The sequence below is a fragment of the Hemicordylus capensis genome, chromosome 2 (genome assembly GCF_027244095.1).
Source record: "Hemicordylus capensis ecotype Gifberg chromosome 2, rHemCap1.1.pri, whole genome shotgun sequence".
NCBI lineage: Eukaryota > Metazoa > Chordata > Lepidosauria > Squamata > Cordylidae > Hemicordylus > Hemicordylus capensis.
The window spans coordinates 236,184,198-236,208,627 of record NC_069658.1 but is presented as its reverse complement, the minus strand read 5'-3'; the positions used below and the strand labels follow the sequence as shown (position 1 = coordinate 236,208,627).

Genomic DNA, 24,430 nt, shown 5'->3' with positions numbered 1-24,430 from the left:
GGAGCTCAGGGGCTGCTTGGGCTAACATCCCATCTGTCTGGAACAGGAAAATGCGGCTGTGGGGGGCATTTTTGAAAAGGCATTTCCATGCCTCAGCTCCAGTTCCAGAACCCTCTGGGAAGCCATTTCAAAGAAGAGGCATCCCTGGGAACAACCTCTCCTAGTCCAACCCTCACAGCCCAGAAGGTCCTCTAGAGGGATTCTCAACGTTGGGTCCTCAGATTTTATTGGACTTCAACTCCCATAATCCCCAGTGGCCATCCCTCCCATAATCCCATATAACTGAACCCTAAGCCTGGGGAGATCAGAGTTCAGATGATTTCTGCATAAAACTAAGCAAGTGACAGAACTCATGAGGACAGCATCCCACACACTTCCAGCCCCTTGAAACTATCAGGATGAAATGCTCTCTCACCTGCTGCTCTTCCTGCTTCTTCTCCTCTGCCTGGCTCAGGAGGAAACCTTCTGCCAGGGCCACCGCCTGCGAACTGTTCTCCGCTCTGCATTCCCTCACCCAGCTCTCCATCTCTGGGGGCAGGATGGTCAGGAACTGCTCCAGGATCACCAGGTCCAGCATCTGAGCTTTTGTGTGTCTCTCTGGCTCCAGCCACTGCTGGCAAAGGTGGTGGAGTCGGCTGCAAACCTCTCGGGGACCTTCAACTTCCTGGTAGACAAACCCTCTGAATTTCCTGACCTGGACATCTGAGCTCGAGGTGTCTCCTCCCAGGATCTTCTGCACAGTTCTTTCCCAGAATCCATTATCATTACCAGACTGGGTGGCTGGCGGGCCTTTTTCTGTTCCCTTCCCTGATCCACTCTTTGCTGGGCTTGGCACATCCATGGTCTCTCTAAGCTCAGCTTAAGCTCCCATCACATCCAAAAGCTCTTCTTCCTCTAATGCTACTTTGCTGCCCAGTTCAAGAAGAATGTGATAAATCCACCTCTTAGTCACACAAGGCCAAGGCAAGTTTAATGGTGCTTCAGAAAGTAATTATCATTCCCAGACAAGCATATAGTTCACATTCATACCCCAGGGTCTCCCTGAGAAAGTGTGGAAGAAGAAAAAAAATGAAGAATCAGACAGCATCAAAGACCTACACCGTTTCATCTAACTCATATTCAGGAACAGTCCCTACTAATTTCTAAGTTTTTAGGGTTTGGTTCATACAACTGAGCCACACATGGAGATTTTATTTATTTATTTATTTATTTATTTAAGATACCTATACCTTGCCCCTCCAGTATACTACTGCTCGGGGCAGCTCATAACAATAATAGATAGACTATACAATCAAAGTAATAAAACTAACCAAACTGAGTAAAGAAGTTAAGGGTCAGGTTAAAAACCACAAGCAGTATTCAGATTCAAATTAAAAGCTATGTTAAAAGCTAAAAACGGAAAAGTATAATTACTAATGAACATACCAGATAGAACCAAAGATGGAGCATTAAAAAGCCTCCTTAAAATGTGTGTCTTTAGTGGTTTTTAAAAACACTGAGGGAGGGAGCATGACGAAGTTCTTCAGGGAGGGTGTTCCAAGGCCAAGGGGCCACAACTGAAAAGGCCCTGTCTGTAGTACCCGCCAATCAGATCTCTGGTAGTGGGGCCATGAGCCGGGCCTGAGAGAATGAACAGAGGGCCCTGGCAGATTCATAGGGGCGAACCCTGTCTGACAGGCACCCCTGCCCCAAGTCGTGTAGAGCTTTAAAGGTCAAGACCAGCACCTTGGATTGAGCCCAGAAGTGGAGCAGTAACTAATGAAACTGCCGCAGGATGGGTCCTCCAGTCTGGAATACTCAAGTGTCCATTGTTCTCCTTCGTTTTACAATCAAGAGCCTTTCTGTGCAATCCCCTTATTCATACTTGCTGGGATGCAGGATTTCCCTATTTATGGATTTCAAACAGTGTCTTATCCCGAGTGAGATGACTGGTCCATCACGCCCAGCAGTATGGATTCCTAGTGGTGGTCAGGGGTAATGGAAGTCTTTCTAAGGTCAGTACATTGCAGACCTTTGAATCACTACTTCTCAGCACCAATTGCCACCACCCCTCATATTTTCCAGTGCCCAATAGGGGGACAGCTCAGCTCACCCACCACAATTCCCGGGTAAGACCTTTCAGCATCAAGACTAGGTTAACCTCTACTCTTTCAGATCCTGGGTGCATCCAGCTCAATCTTCTCTGGTGGGGCTCCTCCAGGGGTCATTGGGGACATCGGAAGCCTGAATTGCTACAGCTAGGAGGGGGGATGCATGACATCACTGCCTGCCATGGCCCCTCCCCTGGTGAAAGAGCTAGCCCACCCACCAGAATTCCGGGCTAATACCTCCCAGGTTCAGGGCTAGGCTAAGCTTCTTCTCTGCTAGGGTTACTAAAGGAAATGTTAGGAACATCGGAAGATGCATTCTGCTGAATCTGACCCTTGATCGATTGGGCTCAGTATTGTCTGCACAATTTCTCAGCACCAATTACCACCACTCCTCATATCTCAGTCCCCAACAGGGGGACAGCCAAGCCCACTCACCAGAATTCCAGGGTTATACGCTTCAGCCTCAAGACTATGTTAACCTCTACTTTGTTGACCACTGGTTGCAATGAAGGCCTTGGAAAGTATCTCTAGATGCCCTGACATGTCTATACCTACAAAGATTAGAAAGAACCATTCAGAGCATGGTTTTCCCTGTGGCACTCTATGGATGCGAAAGCTGGACTTTGAAGAAGCAAGACAGAAAACGTATTGACGTTCTTGGACTTTGCTGCTGGAGAAGATTTTTGAGACCACCAGCCAGGAAAACAAACAGATAGATACTAGAACAAATCAATCCAGAATTTTCACTCGAGGCACAAATGAACAGGCTCAAAATATGCGAAGACCCAGCTCCCTTGAGAAGTCCATAATGATGACCCGCAGCAGAGAATCTATCGATGTGGTCGCTAGGAGAGGACACGGACCTGATGGCACTCAATCAATCAATGTTTACCACTGAGCTTTCGGCAGGCAAAGCAGAGCTCTTCTTGCCGCCATGAGAAAGATCTCTCTGACATGATCCCAGAGGCAGACTCGCAATCAGGGTGGGGCAGGCAGGGCACGTGCCCTAGGCGCCACTTGAGGGAGGGCGCAAAAATGCCACTGACTGCCCTGCCCCACCGGGAGGGGGGGAAGCCTGGCTGATACCGGGTGGGCCAGTGCAGCAGCGAGAAGCTTCCCTCGCCTTGAGTCATGTGTGCCCGAGAGCGAGGGAGCCGTCGTCGTCTTGGTTTGCATTGCGCCCCCTCTCCAGGGCTTAACTGCAATGGGCGGGGTGGAGGAGGAGGAGACGCAGGGACGACGGCAGCCGCTGGCTCCCCCTCACTCTCGGGCACACTATTCTTGTTGAGCAGCCCGGAATATGCCTGGTCTCCCTTCCTCAAAGACGCGCTTCCTCCCCAGCAGCAGCCTTCTCTTCTTCGGCTCTTCTCGAGCCCAAGGCAAGCCCTCCCCCCACCAGCCTAAGGCAGGCAAAGGAATCCCATCTCCTCCCCCACACACCCCAACACACTGGCACCTGTGACTCCCCCTCCCCACAGGGAAAACGCCCCCTTTCCCGCCGCCAAGCTTGACCAAGAGTTTCTAGGGACACTCCCAGGGGACTTCTTCCCAGGGGACTTGCTGATGAGTGGTGACTGCTTTCATGTTTTTAGAGCTCCCCAGAATATTAGAGGTCCACCTTTAATGGTTGTTTTTTATTTATGAATTTATACTATGATGTTGAATAGTACAGGGAGTGCAGTGTGCTCTATTCTGACAGAACAGGCAAATATTGATCATGAAGTAATGAACTCAGTTTATATTTATGCAGTGATAAGAAATTCTGAAACCGATTTTAAAAAAAAAGAATTCTAAGCAGCTTTAATGCATTGCTGTTTTGGACTGTGATTTGATCTTAGAAGGTTGAGAGCTAATGAATGTGGGGATAAGTTCTCTATTCAAAAGGGGCGGGGGCAGTACATTTTAAGAGAGCATGGCATTATATAGATTTAGTCTTGCTGGTCTTGGTCTGTAATAAATGACAATTACAATATGGATTCAGTATTGTAATGCAGAAAAACATTATTGTGCTGGAAATGCACTCTATATGACTTGCAGGGTGGGGGGAATCATTCAAGAGCAACACATATTGAATATCTCAAGGACTTCCATGTAACACATTGCCTTCCTTAATAGTTACTCAGCTTAAATATAGAAGTGCTGATACCATAACATAATTGGTTTGTTTGCAATTATAACATCCCAGTATTCCTCTATAACCCAATTAGGTAAGCAGTCATGAAACTTATGTAAGTTACACCGCATTGTTTAATTTTGAGATACCTTCAACACATGTACAGCAATACACTTAGCATTCTTTTAGTGCAGACAATGTCCATTGCTGTGGAGGGTGTCCACTATCTTTATAGAGTGTTTGTAATGATATATGAAGCCCATTTAATGCTAAAGCCAATAGCACCACTAAAGTACATGCCACTATGTGACGGGGGGGGGGGGGATTCATAGCAGCTGTAATGTAAAATTCTACATAAAGTCAATATATAACATATAAATATAGCAAGAATGGAATTTAAGTAATAATTGTAGCAATCAGATGTACTAAAATACTGGCATCAATTCACTTCTAACTCATTCTCTAATTATCATTCAAACAAATCCATATTTCTCTGTGCTATTTGTATTAAGAGTAATTATCTCAGAACAAGGTAGTTCCTAAGGATGAATATTTCTAGGTTTAATAGTCTGAGGTCACCAGCTCCTCCCACCTGGTAATGAATCGTCAGGAAATACTCAATTCTTTAATGGTTATTGCTTGAAGAATGGTCAAGACAGATCACTTCAGTAAATAGTGTAATCTTGTGTTGCATCTTCGTACCTACACTTTAAATGCTATAAAGGTAGGCAGTGCCATAATTTGTAGTTTAAAAGATTTGTCCATTAACGAGCTTGACTTGTATTTTTGAGCAGATATTATGGTAAAGTTATCTGAAAGATGGGTGCCAGATGTTTGGGGAGGGGGCGCAATTTCAGTGCTTGCCCTAGGCGCTATTTTCCCTAGATACGCCTCTGCCCAGAGGGAAGCCGGGCTAGAGAGCTCCTTCTACGGAGCCACACTCTGGGTCCAGCTGCCGATCAGTCGTCATGGAGAGGCTGCCAACCAGGGACTGAAGCAGGAGGGAGCCCTGCCAGACTGCTGTCCCTGAGCGGCAGCCTCTCCCACTGGGTGGCCCTTCTCCTCCCTCTCCTCCTCCTCTGCCTGCCTGTCACGGCCTTGCCTGTCGGGTCCCCTGAGAGGGAGGGGGGGCTCCCTTGCACCCCGGGTCCTCCCTTCCCTTCTTGGCACTCACCGGATTCTTCCCCCAAGAAGCTGCTGCTGGTGCTGCTGGCGAGAAAAGCCAGACGGGACGGGAAGTTCCTCCTTGCAGGGCCAGCCTTCCTTCTCACCGGGCTCTCTAGGACGCGCAACTCTCTTCCTTTGCCCAGCGGTCCTCCAGGCAGAGGGGAGGGGCCACTGAAAGGGAATCTAGCTCACTCAGGCAGGGGAGAGAAGCTGTGTGTATCAGCGAGGGGCCCATTTTAAAATTTTGCCTCTGGGCCCACTCCAGCCTTGTTACGCCCCTGAGCCACAGCCAACACGTTCATCCCCATCCAGTGTGCCCTCTTCATTTTTTTCAGCCATGAATGGAATGGGTTTTGTTCTGGGAGGCAATATCAAAGCATTGTGCACACATGTGCATTATTATATGCCACTACAGATGAAACTAGGGGTGTGCACGGACCAGTTTGGAGGCCATTCTACTGGCCTCCGAACTGGTCTGGAGAAGGGGTGGTTTTGGTTCGGGAGGGTTAGGGTGGGGGGTTCCATTAAGGGCGGGGGGGGGCTTTACTTACCCCTCCCGCCCTTTCCCGTGTTGGCGCCGTAAATATTGCAAAAAATCCGGGCGGCAGGATCCCTCGCCGCCCGCTTCTATTATGTATTATGGCTCTGCTCCTCCTTATTTTAAAAATCGGGGGGCGGCAGGGTGCTTCCCTGCCGCCCCCTCGAAGCCCCCTGCTGCCGCTAAAGCCCCCTTAAATCTCACCCGGACCGGAGAAACCGCGCTTGGGCGGGCGGCAGCGAGACGTACGTCCGCCCGCTCCCTTCCTTGCCGAGTGCGAAGTGCAGGGAGCCTTCTGCGCACGCGCGAAGAAGGCTTCCTAGTTCCTTCTTCACGCGTGCGCAGAAGGCTCCCTGCACTTCGCACTCGGCAAGGAAGGGAGCGGGCGGGCGGACGTCTCGCTGCCGCTCGCCCGAGCGCGGTTTCTCCGGTCCGGGCGAGATTTAAGGGGGCTTCAGTGGCAGCAGGGGGCTTCGAGGGGGCGGCAGGGCACCCTGCCGCCCCCCGATTTTTAAAATAAGGAGGAGCAGAGCCATAATACATAATAGAAGCGGGCGGCGAGGGATCCTGCCGCCCGGATTTTTTGCAATATTTACGGCGCCAACGCGGGAAAGGGCGGGAGGGGTAAGTAAAGCCCCCCCCGCCCGCCCTTAATGGAACCCCCCACCCCAGCTCCGAACCGCAGCTCCGCGGTCCGGTGCACACCACTAGATGAAACACACAGACTTAGCCTATTTGTCTCAATAGAAATGTGCCTCTAATAAACCCCTATAAAAAGTCAGAAATGTACATTCAGCAATCAGTCCAAACATCATAAAATGAAAAGCCAAATAAGTGTATGTGGGCTGCAATGACTGAGCCAATTTCCTTAATAAATTTCTCTTTCACTCCTTCATTACCCAAGGGTCCAACTGCCTCCCTGGCAGTTTTCTTGCATCTTATGTATTTAAAGAAGTTTTTCTTATTCCCCTTGTTGCTTTTAGCTAAATGTTCCTCAAACTCTCTTTTTGCCTCCCTTATTGTCACCTGGCATTTCTTTTGCCAGAGTTTTGTGTTCCTTTCTGTTTTCCTCATTTGGGCCAGCCTTTCAATTTCAGAAGGAAGTCTTCTTCCCTTTTATGGCTTCCTTGACGGTACCTGTTAGCCATGCTGGCATCCTTCTGGACTTAGTGGTACTTTTCTTCCTTTTGGGTATACGATCTAACTGGGCTTCCATTTTAATTTTCCCTTTCAGTTTTCACCATGCTCCTCATTTTGGAGAAGTTTCCTCTTCTGAAATTCAAAGTGCCTTTGTTAGACTTCTTTGGTGATTCTCTCACCACATGTATGCTGAACTTGATTGCACTATGGTCACTGTTCCCATCTCTCTATACCTCTAATGATTGAATCACCCACTACAAGGAGGCCCCCACCCCCAGAGGAATATCCCTTGTGCAAGAGGATATGGGCTCTTCATCCACGGAAGGGTTCCCTTCCAAAGGAGTTCTCCCTTCCTCAGTCTGATGTTCTCCTTGCCCAAGACTTTCATTGTCCCCGATAGCAGCGGAGCTATCAGACCTGGAGTGGGATGCCACTACCACATACTTGAAAGTCTCGTCCGCATGCCTCTGTGTTTCTCTGAGCTTCTCCAGATCCGCCAGCTTGGTCTTGAGGGAACAAACCTGTTCTCTGCGAGCCAGGAGCTCCTTGCACTGAGCATTCACCCATGATTTCTGCCCATGGAACAAATAGTCATACTTGTGGCACTCTGTGCAATACACTGGGAAGTGCCCCCTCCCCTGCTGGCTTTCTAGCTACATAGTGCTTTTGTTGACTGTTTACAGGATTTGAAGATAGTTTATTTGAAGGATAGGCCTCAGCTGTAATGGTCAGCTATTTAACTGTCCAAACAGCCTTTCTCAGGAATATGAGGGAGGGATTTGTACTTACGTTCTTTTCTCCACCTGGCTCCTTGTGATTATAGGGGCTTGTTCCAGGCTCCCCCACACACTTCTCACTAAACTCCTGCAAAACTCCAACATCCTGTTTGCTATCCCGGTTGGCTATGTTCTGTTGACTATGCTCTGTTGGCTATGCACTCGGACCTTCACCTCTTCTGTAGAGAGTAGGCTTCCAACTGAGACACAGGATGTGGGTTAAAGGAATGTGGGGCCTCCCCCAGTCCTAGCGGACTCTATTCTTTTCCCTCTCACGTAACACTAGAACCAGGGGTCATCCCATGAAATTGATTGCCACGAAATTTAGCACCAACAAACGGAAATACTTTCACACAATGCATAATTGGCTTGTGGAATTCTCTGCCACAAGATGTGGTGACAGCTAACAACCTGGATGGCTTTAAGAAGGGTTTGGATAACTTCATGGAGGAGAAGTGGCTACTAGTCAGAGGGCTGTGGACCACCTCCAGCCTCAAAGGCAGGATGCCTCTGAGTACCAGTTGCAGGGTAGTCACAGCAGGAGAGAGGGCATGCCCTCACCTCCTTCCTGTGACTTCCAGAGACATCTGGTGGGCCACTGTGCGAAACAGGATGTTGGACTAGATGGGCCTTGCGCCTGATTCAGCAGGGTAGTTCTTATGTTCATCCCCTCCAGGCAGAGACAAACTAAAACACAGGAATTTGCTAGCCCTGGCAAATCACACACACACAGTCTATGCTAGCCCTGGCAAATCACACACACAGAGACTAGGACTTATCCCTTAAAGAGAAACCAGCCCCTCAAGATTTCCCCTCCTCCTGTTAGTTAATTTAAAAGGGGGGAAAGGCTAGATGTTGTTCTGTTTAGAAAAGCTTGCTCACCCCCTGTAGCTACTCTTGCTCTTTCCAGAGTAGGCAAAAAGGAGATGGGGGAGGGAGGGGGGAGGGAGAGAGAGAGAGAGACAGAGAAAACACATTGTTGGACTTGCATCGGTGGCAAAAGGGAGATGGGGGGAAGAGAGAGAGAGAAGGAACATACAATTGGAAGGGAAGAGAAGGCCCTGTGGGAGCATACGAACAGGGGAGCACCCAGGTGATTTTGGAGCCTGAACCTAAAGGCCTTTGGAGGCCGCCCCACCCCCTGCAACTGGAGGCTCCTCCACTCGCAAGTTAAGCAACCTCACATAAAGGCCTTTGGAGCCCCCTGCCTCCTGCTACAACTTAAGCATCATCCTACACATACACATACACACCATGACATGCACAGCATTTTTAAACATGTGGATTCTTGAGGGCACAAACAGCACAAACAAATCTCCTTAAGCAGATACACACTAGCAGAAACGTTCCAACCAGTAACTTGACACAATCCCATCCTATTTATATATTTCCCTTCTCCCAACTCTGATGTGCAGAAAGTATTGTCTGCAGGTGCTCTCTGCACATGCTCAAGAGCACCCTCATGGATTCTTGCTTCATAAATTCCAAGGCTGGGTGCTGGTGCTGAAACCACATGCTCAGGGACACTTCATGGATCCCATGGCAGAACCATTTCTGCTGCCCCAACTGGTGATCCTTGGTCACCACCAGTGTTGCACAGTAGATGCAATTGGATGTAATCCCCAAGTGCCAGACAGCATGCAGGGAAGCACAATTTGCAGACTGTTCAAGCTGATACAATACCAGGGAAGCCATGGAATTTGAAGCAACAAATTATAAAACACATTATAATCGGGCACAAGGGAGGTCAGGGGGCAGGAAGAAGGATCTCAGAATGTTTCCTAAAGTTGGGCAGGGGTGCACTCAATCAATCCCTCGGATGGGAGACCAATGGGAGGGGGAAACACCCGCTCCCCAAAATAAAGCAGTCTTAGAAAAAAGGGTCACCCAACAATAACAGAACACAGGAAGAGGAGGAGGAGGAGAAACCGTGTACATTTTATACATATACTAAAGGAGAAAAATATATTACTTGCACGGCAAACAGATGATAATGGAATCGAGCTATAATGGAAAGGCTCGAGCTCCCGAAGAATACAAAAACTCCTCTGTGACCAATAGGTAATATTATCCTCTAGAAGACATATAATACCTTGGAGTATATTGGAGAGTGTTGGACTATGACCAGGAAGACCCAAGTTCAAATTCCCATTCAGCCATGAAACTCACTTGGCTCTGATAATCTCTCTCAGCCACAATGCCCTCTGAGGGTTGTTGTGAGGATAAAAATAACCATGATGAAACCTCTGGGCTTCTTCTCAGAGGTGATATGACCACTTTCCTCTGCTGGCACATTTGGCTCATCAGAGTATTGTGGCTTTTAAAAGTCCTATTAATAACAGATCATTCAATGTAAAAACTCCAAGACCCCAGCCCACACAGCCTAACAGACAATAGGAGAACTGAGGATAATGTTGATAGACTCAATAATTTTACTGGCTGTTGGACTAGGACAAGAAAGGGAAGTCCCAAGTTCAAATCCCCATTCAGCCATGGGAGCCGCCGCCCCCTGCCACTTCAACATCACCCTCCTACTCCCTCCCTCCCTCCCTCCCTCACACACACAGCTTGGAGCCTCCTTTCCAAGGGGCTGATGAGATCACCCAGCATTGTGTGTGTGTGTGTGTGTTGGTGTCCCCCTCCCCCACTCCCCATCCACTTCGCAACACCTGGACCACTATGAACCAAATCAGGTACAGTTGTAGGGACACCTCAAGGGTGTCGTTTGGGATGATTTCATCCACCCCAATCCAAGATGGCAGACGTGTAAACCTTGGAGGCGCCGGTGGGCTAACTTGTGAACCGCCTAAAAGATTTGAACCCAATTTGCTACAACTGTAGGGGCACATAGGGATGCTCGAGTGGTATGGTGTGTGATGATGTCATTCACTCCAAGGTGGCAGCCGCCTGAACATCTGAGGTGCAAGCGGGCTAATTTGTGGACTGCCTAACTCATTTGAACCAAATTGGGTACAGCTGCAGTGAGCGACACACAAGGAAGACCTCAATGGCATAGCTTGTGATGATGTCATCCACGCCGATTCAAGATGGACGCGCAAACCTTTGAGGATGAAGTAGGCTAATTGTGAACCGATTAACTGATTTGAACCCAATTTGCTGCACCTGTAGGGACATATAGGGACGCCGCAACGGTGACAATTGTGACTATGTCATCCACCCCCATTCAAGATGGTGGACACGTAAACCTTTGAGCCATAAGTGGGCTAACTTGTGGACAGTCTAACCCATTTGAACTCAATTTGCTACAGCTGAATGGACTCATAGGGATGCCCCAGTGCTGTGGTTTGTGATGATGTCACCCACCCCGATCCAAGATGGCGGATGCATAAACCTTTGAGGTGCAAGTGCATTAACTTGAGGACTGTCTAATCGATTATGGTAGCAAGCATGACTTGTCCCCTTAGATAAGCAGGGCCTGCTCTGGATGCATATGAATGGGAGACAAGAAGTGTGTGCTTTGTAAGATATTCCCTGCCTGAGGGGATGGAGCTGCTCTGGGAAGAGCAGAAGGTTTCAGGTTCCTTCCCTGGCTTCTCCAAGAGAGGGCTGAGAGAGATTCCTGCCTGCAGCCTTGGATTCCTGCCTCTATCAGGGCGCATATGCACTCTCCAGCCCGGGAAACACCTGACCGCAGCAGAAGCAGAGGGGCTCAGGAGACAGTGTGAGCAGTGCAGGGAAGCGGCAGGCAGCTGCCGGGACCCTGCGCCTTTCCACTTCTGCTGCTGCCTGGAGGGGAGTTGGCCAGAGCAGTTGGTGGGGTGCCCAGGAGGATAAAAATCAAGGCTTTTAATTGCCCTCGTCGGTTCTTCAATGGGACAACCTGTGGCTGGAAAACTCACACTCAGACTCACAGTCCTGACTCACTGGCTTTACAGCATCAAGATGAGCCTCTTCCATGTAAAAGGTGCAACTGCCAGGAACTTTTGAGTTCTCCTGCTCAACATATCGTCAAGCATGAAACAAACACCCACCGTTAATACAGGAGTATCGTTTATACAAATATAAGCTCATAGGTTCCTTACCATTGGGCTTATAACAAAGTCTTTATTATATACAACAAGGATTCTACAAAGCAATAGAATAATAATTGCAAAAGGTTCAAAATCAAAGGATTAAAAGCCCACAAAAAGTGGGACTGTCAAATGGAGTGAAAATTAACATGGTGCCTGTATTTGCCTAGGTATACAAGCCCAATTCAAGAAAAAAGAATCCAGCTCTCTAGTTGGTTTCCAAGCTAGCAAGCACAACCTCATTAGCCCAATCAAAACTTACATACCAAAGGTAGATAGAATGGAACATCTCATGCCTCTGGCCTTCATCATACAAATCTGTCCAGAGAAACCCTCATACTCCCATCTCCATCTCAGTGTGTCCAAAAGGGCAGTAACATTCCTTGGTTGAAAAGGGGTCTTCAGTGTTGGTTCCCACATTTTGTTGAGACTTTGAATGTCTGGGAACCAGGCCAACAGCCACTCCACTTTTCCCCTTTGTGGAATCTTGGAGGCAATTTGAGATTTTTGCTCCAACTTAAGCTCTTTCCACATTCTTAACCAGGTATATGGTTTCTCTCCTGTGAATATTCGGTGATGGACAGTAAGCCTGACAACCTGAGTAAAACACTTTCCACATTTAAAGGCATATAAAAGGCCTCTAAACTGTGTGGATTCTTTGATGAAATGTAAGGTTTACATTTTGACTAAAGCTCATTCCACACTCTGAGCAGGTATATGGTTTCTCTCCTGTGTGGACTCTTTGATGGACAGTAAGTCCAGACTTATGATTGAAGCTCTTTCCACACTCTGAGCAGGTATATGGTTTCTCTCCTGTGTGGACTCTTTGATGGACAGTAAGTCCTGACTTCTTATTAAAGCTCTTTCCACACTCTGAGCAGGCATATGGTTTCCTTGTAGTGTGATTTCTTTGATGCAATGTAAGTTGTAGGTTTTGACTAAAGCTCTTTCCACACTCTGAGCAGGTATATGGCTTGTCTCCTGTGTGGAATCTCTGGTGGTAAATAAGTGTTGTATTATGGCTGAAGCTCTTTCCACATTCTGAGCAGGAATATGGTTTCTCTCCTGTGTGGACTCTTTGATGGGAATTAAGTCCTGACTTATGGCTGAAGCTCTTTCCACACTCTGAGCAGCTATATGGTTTCTCCCCTGTGTGGACTCTTTGATGGCCAGTAAGATATGACTTCCGAATGAACCACTTTCCACACTCCAAGCAGGTATATGGTTTCTCCCCTGTGTGGATTCTTTGATGGCCAGTTAGATTTGACTTCTGAATGAACCGCTTTCCACACTCTGAGCAGGTATGTGGTTTCTCCCCTGTGTGGACTCTTTGATGCAAATTAAGCTGTCCCTTCGTCCTGAAGCTCCTTCCACATTCTGAGCAGGTATGTGGTTTCTCTCCTGTGTGGACTCTTTGATGCAAATTAAGCTGTCTCTTCTTCCTGAAGCTCTTTCCACACTCTGAGCAGGTATAGGGTTTCTCTCCTGTGTGGACTCTTTGATGGTAAATAAGTGTTCCCTTCTCACTGAAGCTCTTTCCACATTCTGAGCTTTTAAACGGCTTCTCTCCTGTGTGGACTCTTTGATGGGAAGTAAGATTTTCCTTCCGAATGAACCGCTTCCCACACTCTGAGCACGTATGTGGTTTCTCTCCTGTGTGGATTCTTCGATGGGTAGTAAGCTTTGCCTTCTGACTGAACCGCTTTCCACACTCTGAGCAGGAGTATGGTTTCTCTCCTGTGTGGACTCTTTGATGTTTAGTAAACTGTGACTTCTGACTGAAGCGCTTTCCACACTCCGAGCAGGTATATGGTTTCTCTCCTGTGTGTACTCTTTGATGGGAAGTAAGCGCTTCCTTCCAAATGAAGCTCTTCCCACACTCTGAGCAGGTATGTAGTTTCTCCCCTGTGTGGACTCTTTGATGCAAATTAAGCTTTCCCTTCTTCCTGAAGCTCTTTCCACACTCTGAGCAGGTATAGGGTTTCTCTCCTGTGTGGACTCTTTGATGGTAAATAAGTGTTCCCTTCTCACTGAAGCTCTTTCCACATTCTGAGCATTTAAATGGCTTCTCTCCTGTGTGGACTCTTTGATGGGAAGTAAGATTTTCCTTCTGAATGAACCGCTTTCCACACTCTGAGCAGGAATATGGTTTCTCTCCTGTGTGGATTCTTTGATGGTTAGTAAGCTTTGACTTCTGACTGAACCTCTTTCCACACTCTGAGCAGGGATGTTGTTTCTCTCCTGTGTGGATTCTGGGATGTCTGTTCAGATGCGGCTGACTAGTCAAGGTTCCTACATCCTGAGGGGTATTATTCCTTCGGCTTCCCTTGTGGCATTCTCCTGGGATTGGGATGGAATGCAAGTCTGGCCCTTCGGAAGGACTAGTCTGCCTCCACGTCTGGCTCCCTTCGGTTCTCCTTCTCGCTCCATCGGCAGGTTTCTCTCCCTCCCTCCAATCACCTGCAGCAATAAAGAGAGGAATGTGGTGAGTTAGCAACAGAGTCTCACCTCAAGGAGCAAGCCCAGCTGACTGCTGTGAGGAGAAAACTGTGCCAAGGAGGCAGTGGAAGGGCAGCTCCTGCTAGAAGAAAACAGCTTCCATTGCAGGGGTGGGCAAAGTGGGCCCTCCAGCATTTGCTGAATTACAACTCCCATCACCCCCAGCCACCATTTATCCTGTCTGGGGAAGTTGCAGCTGGAGGACCCACTTTGCCCACCCCTTTCTAGTGAGTGGTATCAACTGGCAGCCACTTGCTCCACAAGATGCATTTTCCACCATTTGGACACCCTTCTTTGGATGGCTGAAACCTCTCTCTCACCCCGCGGATAGAATCACTTCAGCTATTCCTCGGCCATCTCCACCGTCAGATCTTTCAAGTGGGTGACATTCAGTTTGAGGAAAGGCTCTGCCGGTGAGAACAAGCAGGCGGATCTGCTGGAGAAAGATGCCCACCACACAGATAAGCAACTCCCTGTTGATCCATCTCCTTCCTCCAAAAATGCACCCTCCTTTTCATAGGGACATAGGAAGCTGCTTTATATGGAGTCAGGCACTGAGTACTGTCTACACAGACTGGCAGCAGCTTCTCCAGGGTTGCAGGCAGAACACTCTCTCTTAGCCTTCTCTTTGAGATGTTGCCAGGGAGGGAATCTGGGATGCTCCTCAAAGAAACCCCATCCCCAAAGAGGAATCTGACAGTGCTCACTGGGAGTGCCCACATTCAAAGGCAACCCAGGGCGGACTCTCTTTAGTCCAGGGGACAAGGCATGCTTGCCAACACAAGGCCAGTTCTCCTCTCAACTTTATTCCAGCCAGGAGGTGAGCTCAAGTTTAGGAACTGCATTTCTTTCTTCAGAGAGAAACAAACCAGATTGATTTCAGAATTCCAGTGATCACAGATCTGCAGGGTGTATCCCTCTCAGCCCCAGTGCAGACAAGGAAACCCCAACCCTGAGGAAAGCGCCCTCTCCCCATGTCCGACATCACCCAACGTAGTGGCAACAGGTTCACGAGGCAAGGGCTGAAGGGAGCTCACAGTTGGGTCAGCTTGGAAGAGGAGGTGGTAGAGGTTTTGCCATTCGATTGAGGGTTTCAGGAATGTGGTCTTGTAGGCTCTGGTAGCAACCAAACACCTTTTTCTTCAAATTAGGAGAGTATCCAAGGAACATTGTCCAGCCACTGTCATCCCCAGAGTGCTTTGCTACAGACTGACAAGAGCAGACATTTCTACGTTCATACAACCATCAGCCGAGGCCAGGAGAGAGGCTTACCCAGAAAGGCCAGATGCCCAGAAATCTCCTCCAGGACTTCCCTGTGCAGAGCCCTTTGGCCTGGATCCAGCAGAGCCCACTCCTCCTCGGAGAAACACACAGCCACCTCCTCCAAGCCCACAGACTCCTGAAAGGGAAATAAAACATTAAGATCATTCACACCACCCAAGGCGCATTGCCTGGGGAGAGCTGAGGGGGGAGGCAAGATCAATTGAACTTCCCCACCACGAGTGTAGTTTTGCCAGGGTGCCACAGGTCACAAGCTCTCTTGAGCGGCACTACTTTAATTGCCTGAGTTGGGATCAGAAGGAGGAATTCCTCCCTCATCCCGCAATGCCCTATGTGGGCAGTGGAAAGGCAGGCTGCTACAAAGGGCTCCCTCCTCTCCCTGGCTGCTCAGCAGTCAGGGCTCTATGGTCACCACTCCTGGTGGCCATTTTTAGAGCCCCAATGGGACATACAACCGGGCAGTGAGGGAGGAAGTGTGCACGTGACCTCCTACCTCACTTTGAGCCGGGGTTTCCAAGGCGGGCTACCTGGAAGAAGAGCACCGGGATCGGGAACCATCACAATGGTTCTCACCACCAACCTTTCCTTAGCACTGCTTTACCCAGGAAGGGCTGGTCCTGAGAACCACCTCACTGTATCTCCATCAGTCTTGCCAGGAAAAGGGAGGCTCAAGGTCCTCCTGGAGGACCCAACATTTCCTCTGTGGCTTTCAGAGTCAGAAGGGAGCTTCTCCTCCCACCCCGTCAGGGATTCTTCTCCTACCTGATACGGTGAGTGCACAGCAACAGTTTCCACTCCAGCACCAAGAGGAGAAGGTCCAGGAGTAGTCGCCAGCGTCATTTCACTGCCTAGAAGTGGGAAGAGAGTTTCGGCTTGAAGGGCATTTTCCATGGAAGTGGCAGCAGTGAAATCAGTCTGTCTTCCTGTCACTTCAGGGCTCCATACAAAGCTTTGTGTTGGAGCTCTACTCAGGAGGCTCAAGAGAAGCATCTCCAACACACAGGCTCAAGTGGGAACCCCTTAGCAGCCCTGGAGTTTCTCAAGAGAGAAGAGCCAAGTCGAAAGACACCCCATGCATCCTTACCCAAGCAGATCTCGCAGCGGGAAATGACTGGCCTAGCAAGCATGAGGTTGCCAGTTCGAATCCCCGCTGGTATGTTTCCCAGACTATGGGCAACACCTCTATCGGGCAGCAGCGAGACAGGAAGATGCTGAAAGACGTCACCTCGTATTGCACTGGAGGCGGCAGTTATCAACCCCTGCTGTATTTGACCAAAGACAACCACAGGGCTGTCAGGAGTCGACACCGACTCAACAGCACACTCTACCTTTATGCTTACCCAGCGCAATGGGGCCTCCGTCACTCTCCTGCACGATCCCTCTGAACAGCCGCTTCTGCCGGGTCACCAACGGAGCCCTCTTGCAATCTTGGAGCTCAGGGGCTGCTTGGACTAACATCCCATCTGTCTGAAAAAGGAGAAGGCGGTAGTGGGGGGCATTTTTAAAAAGGCATTTCCATGCCTCAGCTCCAATTCCAATACCCTCTGGGAAGCCGTTTCAAAGAGCAGGCATCCCTGGGAACAGCCTCTCCTTGTCAGAGCCCCACAGCACAGAAGGCCCTCTAGAAGGCAGCAGAAGAGCTTTGGAGAGAGAGGATGACGCCTGATGACTGAGCACAGTGGCGCCTTTAAAAAGTGGCAATTCTCTGATATTTAGCAGGAGGGGACGGGCATAGGAATGAAGCTGCCTCAGAGCGATTCATCCCACTGGACCACCTAGCACGGTATTGTCTACACAGACCGACAGCAACTTCTCCAAGGTCCAGGCAGGAATCTCTCTCAGCCCTATCTTGGAGATGTCAGGGAGGGAACCTGGGAGCTTCTGCATGCAAGCCTGCAGATGCTCTTCCAATCCAGGCCCAGCACTGTATCCTCCAGTGGCTCCTTCTTTTTTAAAATTGTGAGCCATCCTGGGTCACAGAACCAACTTCTTACATATTTATGTATTTCACTTCGAGCACTTTTAAAAAAAAAGTCGTATACAAAGCTGGTCTTGTTGTAGCAAGCATGATTTGTCCCCTTAGCTAAGCAGGGTCTGCCCTGGTTGCATATGAAAGGAAGACTAGAAATGTGAGCACTGTAAGATATTCCCTTTAGGGGATGGGGCTGCTCAGGGAAGAGCAAGAAGGTTTCAAGTTCCCTCCCTGTCTTCTCCAAAATAGGGCTGAGAGAGATTCCTGCCTGCAACCTTGGAGAAGCCACTGCCAGTCTGTGAAGACAATACTGAGCTAGATAGACCAATGGTCTGACTCAGTAGATGGTAGCTTCCTATGTTCCTGTTGTAGAAGAATGATCCTGATAACAGAGAAATGTTCCTCCTGCAGCAGTCTCTGAATCTGGATCTCCTAAGATCGTTTCTTACCCAGAGGGCCCTAAGGTAACCCACAAGGAACCAGGTCGTTGGCAGGAAAGTATATAACAACCATTTGATTGGAATATTAACCTAACGCTGATACTAGAAGGGACTAGAAGAGGGAAGAATGGGAGGGGAGCTGGTCTTGTGGTAGCAAGCATGAATTGTCCCCTTGGCTAAGCAGGATCCACCCTGGTTTGCATTTGAATGGGAGACTGCATGTGAGCACTGTCAGATATTCCCCTTAGGGAGGGAGCTGCTGTGGGAAGAGCATCTGCACCTTCTGCAGATAGGGCTGAGAGAGACTCCTGTTAAATAAAAACATAATCTAGCACACAACGTATAACTGAACCATGAGCCTAGGGAGATCTGAGTTCAGATAATTTCTGCATAAAACTCAGCAAGTGACAGAACTCATGAGGACAGTGTCCCACACACTTCCACCCCCTTGAAACTACCTGGATGAAATGCTCTCATCTGCTGCTCTCCCTGCTTCTCCTCTGCCTGGCTCAGGAGGAAACCTTCTGCCAGGGCCACCGCCTGCGAACTGGTCTCCGCTCTGCATTCTCTCACCCAGCTCTCCATCTCCGGGGGCAGGATGGTCAGGAACTGCTCCAGGATCACCAGGTCCAGCATCTGAGCTTTCGTGTGTCTCTCTGGCTCCAGCCACTGGCGGCAAAGGTGGTGGAGTTGGCTGCAAACCTCTCGGGGCCCTTCAACTTCCTGGTAGACGAACTCTCTGAATCTCCTGACCTGGACATCTGAGCTGGTGGTGTCTCCTCCCAGGATCTTCTGCACAGCTCTTTCCCAGAATCCCTTATCATTGCCAGACTGGATGCCTGGAGGGCCTTTTTCTGTTCCCTTCCCTGATCCACTGTTTGCTGGGCTTGGCACATCCATGGTCTCTCTAAGCTCAGCTTAAGCTCCTAACACACCCAAAAGCTCTTCTTCCTCTAATGCTACTTTGCTGCCCAGGCCAAGAAGAATGGGATGAATCCACCTCTGAGCCACACAAGGCCAAGGCAAGTTTTCTGGTGGTTTTGAAAGTTATTGTCGTTTCCAGACAAGCATATGATTGATATTCAAACTCCAGCTTCTCCCTGAGAAAATGGGGAAGAAGAAAAAAACATGAAGAATCAGAAAGCATCAAAGACCAACACAGTGTCATCTAACTCCTATTTAGGAACAGTCCCTACTTTAGTTTAAGATTTTTTAAATTCAATTAGGCTGGAGGAAGGGTTCTGTATAATTCAAAAGCTCCCACAGTTTAGTATTTGGTTCATACAACTGAGCCACACATGGATAAAGCACACTGTGTCCCTTTTTCCTTTGTTTTACAATCAAGAGCCTTTCTGTGCAATCCCCTTATTCATGCTTGCTGAGATGCAGGATTCTCCTACTTATGGATTTCAACAGAAGGATGACTGGTCCTTCACGCCCAGCAGTATGGATTCCTAGTGGTGGTCAGGGGCAATGGAAGGGTTTCTAAGGTCAGTACATGGCAGACTTTTAGATCACTATTTCTCAGCACAAATTACCATCACCCTCATATTTTTCAGTGCCCAATAGGGGGACAGTTTAGCCCACCCACCACAATTCTGGGCTAATACCTCCCAGGCTCAGGGCTAGGTTAAGCTTCTTCTCTGGTAGGGCTTCTCCAGGGGTTATTAGGGACATCGGAATGCTTGACTAACAAGCAGAAGGTTGCCAGTTCGAATCCCCGCTGGTACTATCTCAGGCAGCAGCGATATAGGAAGATGCGGAAAGGTATCATCTCACACTGCGTGGGAGGAAGCAATGGTAAACCCCTCCTGTATTCTACCAAAGAAAACCACAGGGCTCTCTGGGCGCCCAGAGTCCAAATCGACTTGATGGCACACTATTACCTTTAATAGCCTAGCCCATCGACTAGAATTTCAGAGTAATACCTCTCAGCCTTAAGACTATGTTCACCTCTACTGTGTTTACCACGGGTTGCAATGAAGGCCTTGGAAAGGATATTTACATGTTGTGACGTGTCTATACCTTCAAAGATTAGAATCTTTCAGACAATTGTTTTTCCCTCAACACTCTATGGATGCTAAAGCTGGATTATGAAGAAGCAAGACAGAAAAAGCATGGATGCTTTTGAACTTTAGTGCTGGAGCAATCTTTTGAGGATACCATGTACATCTAGAATCTGGATGTACCCAATGCACAAATGACCAGGCTCAAACTATCATACTTTGGAAACAGTATGATTCTATATGATTCTAAGACCCAGCTCCCTTGAGAAGTCCATAATGCTGGGAAAAGTTGAAGGAAAGAGAAGAAGAGGATGACCAGCAGCAAGGTGGAGGGACTCAAATAGGACAGCAATAAATACACCACTGAGAGACCTTAAAGGCCAAGTTGAAGACAGATCATCCAGGGGAGCTCTATCTGACATGTGAACCAAAGTGACTCCATTTTGTTTTTAACTCCATTTTAACTTTAGATAGAAGTATTCTTGTTAGCTAGAGGTTTCAACTTTCCAAGACCTGCAGGGGCCCCTGCTCTGCATTCTTGAATGTATGTAGTTCTTCACACTTCTAATAACAAAGAACAAGGCCTTCAGCCTTGAAGATAAGGGATGAGCCAAGAGGCCATCTCGGATGTAATTCAAATGTAACAACTTGGTGTTAGAATTATACAAAGGATAAACAAAAGACAGGAACAGGGTCATAAATGCCAGTTGGGCCTGGATCTTCTCTACTGGCCCATCAACGCGTTATCTAGGAATATAGGAACATAGGAAGCTGTCATATACTGAGTCAGACCATAGGTCCATCTTGCTCAGTATTGTCAACAATGACTGGCAGTGGCTTCTCCAAGGCTGCAGGCAGAAATCTCTTAGTCTCAGCCCTATCTTGGAGAAGCCAGGGAGGGATCTCAGGGAACTCCATCCTGGAGGGAAATATCTTGCAGTGCTCGCACATCAAGTCTCCCATTCATATGCATCCAGGGTGGACTCTGCTTAGCTTAGGGGACAAGTCATGCTTGCTACCACAAGACTAGCTCTCCTCTCTCAAGTATCAAATGGCGGTGGGGGCTGGGGGAAGATGCTAATGTTGGGGAATAAATGCTTGTAACAAACAAAAGACTGGGCTCTCGATTTGGGTTCAACCCCAATAGCCTTACTTTCTGCAGAAATAAACCTTTATGCCTTTCCTCTGGTTGGGTGTGTTGATTGGTGTTTTACACCACCCAGACAAGAACCGCCGTTTTTCTATATCATATCTATGATGTGGTCGCCAGGAGTCTACACCGACTTGATGGCACTTAATCAACCAACCAACCAATCAATCAATGTTTACCACTGAGCTTTCGGCAGGCCAAGCGGAGCTCTTCTTGCCACCAGGAGAAAGATCTCTCTGACATGATCCAAGAGGGAGGACTGACTAGAGAGATCCTTCTGCGGAGCCACACACTCCATACAGCTCCTGATGAATTGTCTTTCCCAGGCCGGCTGCGACATGGAGAGGCTGCCAGTCAGGGATTGAAGCAGGAGCTCTGTCAGATGGCTGTCACTGAGCGGCAGCCCTTCCAACTGAGTGGCCTCTCTCCTCCCGAGGCCGCCTCCCCTCCCTGCCTGGCCTTGCATTCCCTGGCGGGTCCCGGGAGGTGGGGGGGGCGTCCCTTGCACCCCAGATCCCCCCTTCTTGGCACTCACCGGATTCTTCTCCCAAGAAGCTGCTGCTGCTGCTGCTTGCGAGAATTAGAAAAGCCAGACGGGACGGGAAGCTCCTGCTGCTGCTTGCAGGGCCAGCCTTGCGTCTCACCGGGCTCGACTCTTTCCTCTTGCCCAGCGGTCCTCCAGGCCGAGGGGAGGAATCACTGAAGGGGGATCTTCTCAGGCAGGGGAGAGAAGCGGGGGGCGGAGTCGAGGGCAGGTTCTTTGGGCGGCCACGGCTGGGAAAGGGGTTGCATGACGTCACTCCCTGCCACGCCCCTCCTCGTGGCGGGGAGCCTCGGAGGTTGCGGACATCTGTGGGGGGGGGGCGCTAGCGGGGCGGGGGGATGGAGAGCAGGTGAGAGGGAGCCAGGCAGGCAGGCGGAGGGCGGGAGGGAAGAGGAGGCGCCCCAGCCAGTCTCCAGCCCTGGCTGCCCTCGGACCTTCCCGCCTCCGCAGTTGGGCGGCAGAGCCACGCCTGGCCCAACTGCAGGAGGGAGAAGCCCGTCCGCAGTGGGGCCCCGGGATCAATGGGGAGCCTGGACCTCGAGGCCTTGCGAGCCGCCCCAGCATCTCCTCCCTCCCTTCCTCTGACCCACACTGTGCTGCTTGGAGCCTCCTTTCCAGGGGGCTGATGGGATCACCCAGCATTCTGTGCGGGTGTCCCTGTTGGTGCCCCCCCCTCCACACACACACCCCAACTTCGCAACTCCTGGACCAATATGAACCAGTACTTGGCAGCTTCCTATGTTTCTAAGCTGTTTTGCCAGGCTTGTAGTTCTTAACGTGTGTGTGTGTTAAGGGGGTGGGGGGTTCTTTTTCTCTCTACTCCCCCTTCGGTTGTCTTCGTGGTTATTTTAATTTATTTATGTAAACTGCCTCAAGTCTTAAGGAGGACAGGTGTCAATAAGTTTGCTAGACTGACTGATAGATAGAAATATTGCTCCGAGCACAACAACCACACTCAACACAAGTCTCACTCCTACCACCAGTCTAGTCTACTTCTCCCTACCTAGCCAAGGAGGTGGCCACCCTTTTTGTTTTGGTCATGCTGGGCGTGGTCAACGGGACGAAGAAGATGCTGCAAACATCCTGGCTTGTAAGAGGAGACTGGCTTCCTGGAGTTGCTATGCACAACTCCAATGCCCCGCTGGGATGAAACCCACTATGACTGGGTGTGCTGGGGGCCAAGGTAAATTTTCAGGGCATTGATTCTTGAATTCACATACACAAATGGCAAGAGGGGCTCTGGGCATACACAGAGTGCTTTCCCCATCACCAAGAATGTAGGGCCTATAGTTTAAAAAGCCAGTTCCCTCCCCAGTCCCCTCCCTTGCTAGCTCTCAGCCCTCCCCTCCCCCAGCCTGCTCCCCTGCTGCTTCCAAGCGGCCGGCACCGGCACCCATTGCCTTAGTGCTTCAATCCCCATCACAGAAGGGATCACAGTCGAATGAAAGCTGGTCCTCTAGCTATAGCAGCCTCCTGCTCCTAAGGTGGGCTTCATTTCAGTTGGGGCTCGGTAGAAACCCGGGCGGAGAATGTATTTTCTGGACCAAATCTCATTCCAGCAAGACTATCATTTTATTTCATCCTTGGCTTTACAACAAAAAACAATGCTTGTAGTGCACTTTGCAATGCAACGTGTCTTTCTCAACCTCAAGGCCGTGGCCACCACCATCGGCCACCCGCCTCACAGGCCCAATGGAAGCAGGAGAGGCCAAGAAGCTCTGAGGAGCAGGCAGGAGTAGTGGGTTCAGCAGGCTACTGCAAGGGCAGCCCCTCCCAACCCCACTCGCCCTGGGTCCCGAGCCCCTCTGCTTCTGTCAGGGCCAGGACCCTGCTGGGAAGGAAGCTGCACATGCACCCTGTGTCTCCATCACGGTGCATATGCACTCTCCAGCCCAGGAAACACCTGACCCCAGCAGAAGCAGAGGGGCTCCGGAGACAGTGGGAGCGGTGCAGGGAAGCGGCAGGCAGCTGCAGGGCCTTTCCACTTCTCCTGTTGCCTGGAGGGGAGTTGGCCAGAGGGGGTGGGGGTGGTGGAGACGAGGGTAAAAGGCAGGTCCTTTCATTGCCCTAGTCGGCTCATCAGTGGGAGAACCTGTGGACAGAAGACACACACTCTCAAAATTACAGAATCCATACTCACTGGCTTAATTGATTTATTTGTTTCATAATATTTTTATACTGCCTGATATGTACATCTCTGGTGGTTTACAAAACTTAAAATATTTAAAAGTCACAGATTAAAATGCATAACAAAATAAAAACAAGAGAACAAAATTGTGATTTTAAAAAGTTTTTAAAATGATTAAAATTAATTGTAATAAACAGCCTGAGAAAACAGGAGAGTCTTGAGGTTCTTCCTGAAAACATACAGAGAAGGAGTTCCTCTTGTTTCAGCAGGAAGCATATTCCAAAGCCCAGTCCTAGGTCGCCACCAAACCAGCCAGTGGCAACTATAACCGGACCTCTCCAGAAGATCGTAACAGGCAGCAGGGTTCATGACACAGGAGGCACTCTCTTAAATAGCCTGGACTCAAGCTGTTAAGGGCTTTATAGGTAAGAACTAGCACTTTGTATTTCAACCAGAAACATATTGGCAGCCAGTGCAGTTCATTTAAAACTGGTGTGATGTGGCCCCTTCGTGTTGTCCCAGAGACCAATCTGGCTGCCACATTCTGTACCAATT

General features: G+C 49.3%; 1 pseudogene; it reads right to left on the bottom strand.

Moving 5' to 3' along the window:
* Positions 1-22,418, bottom strand: part of LOC128341973 (zinc finger protein 850-like) — a 64,525-nt pseudogene extending 42,107 nt beyond the window's left edge.
* Positions 22,419-24,430: the final 2,012 nt, after the last annotated feature.